Here is a 1,537-nt window from a genome sequence, read left to right as displayed (position 1 = left end):
AAGGTCATATTTGGCTCTCGTGAACTTGTTTTAATGTCCTTTAGCTTCGACTTGAACTTACAGATGAGCAATTGATGGTCTGTTCCATAGTCAGTCCCTGGCCTGGTCTTCACTGCTCAGCATGACTGTAGAGCAACCACTGAAAAGACTCTTCATAGAGACGTACTCACATACATAATAAATAAAACCAAATGGAATTCTGAAAGTGTTGAGATAATCTACAAAATGGCAACAAATATAAGCTGAAAACCTGTAATAAAATAGCAGATGAGACCTGAAATATAAATAAATATATCAAATATGAATTATCAGAAAGCAATAGTTAAGAGACAGATTGATAGAGTTCATTTAGAAACAGAATCCAGCCTATATCTCATAGCATATACAAAACTTAAAATAGATCAATTGCTAAATTTTAAGACTTAAAACCACAAAACTCTTAGAAAAAAATAGGAATAAATTTTAGAAACCTTATTTTTGGCAACCAATTCTTAAGTATGACATCAAAAGCATGAGCAGTGAAAGAAAAAATAGGTTATTTAGAATTTTTCACAATAAAATCTGTTTGTGCCTAAAAATTTTTTCTTGAGATAAAGTCCACAACCTACAGAATTGGAGAAAATATTTGAAACCATATAGCTGATGAGGATTTAATATCCAAATATATATAAAAGCATCATACAATTCAACAACCTACTGAAAAAATGGACACAGAACATGAACCGCTATTTCCCCAAAGATGATGTAAAAATGACCATTAAAAACTGATTGCCATCAAGTCGATTCTAACTCATAGCAACCCTACAGGACAGGTTAGAAATGCCCCTGTGAGTGTCTGAGACTGTAAGTCTTTATGGGAGTACAAAGCCTTGTTTTTGTCCCTCAGAACAGGCTGGTAACCACGATACCACCAGGGCTCCTATAAATGACCATTAAGCACATGGAAAGATGATAAGCATTAGAGGCATCAGGGCAATGCAAATCAAAAGTATCATAAGATATTACTCCATATTCACTATGATAAAGACAGTTATTATCAGCAAATACAAAATAATGAATGTCGGTATCATGTGGAAACATTGGAACCCTCTTTGATTGCAATCGCCATTATAAAATGGTTGCAACCATTTTAATGCATGATTTGGCCATTCCTGAGTTAAATTTAGAATTATCATATGAATCAGCAGTGGCACTCCTAGATATATGCCCAAGAAACTTGAAAGTGAGGACTCAAAGAGATAGCCTGTGTGACAACGTTTACTGCATCATTATTTACAATAGCCAACACATGGGAACAACCCAGTGTCCACCAACAAATAAAGGGATAAACAAAATATGACCTGTCCATGCAATGGAATATGATATATTTATTAATAGAAACTAAGTTCTGATGCATGCTACAACATGGATGATCTTTGAAAACATGCTGAGTGGACATCCCTTACAGAAGGGTCGTGGGGAGGAGACAAGCCAGTCAGGGTGCAGTGTAGCAACAATGCAACATACAACTGTCCTCTAGTTCTTAAATGCTTACCCC

Source organism: Echinops telfairi, unplaced genomic scaffold (genome assembly GCF_000313985.2).
Source record: "Echinops telfairi isolate 266 unplaced genomic scaffold, ASM31398v2 ScPeMD7_7469;HRSCAF=8507_1, whole genome shotgun sequence".
NCBI lineage: Eukaryota > Metazoa > Chordata > Mammalia > Afrosoricida > Tenrecidae > Echinops > Echinops telfairi.
The sequence above is the reverse complement of the archived record's forward strand: the minus strand, read 5'-3'. Positions refer to the sequence as shown.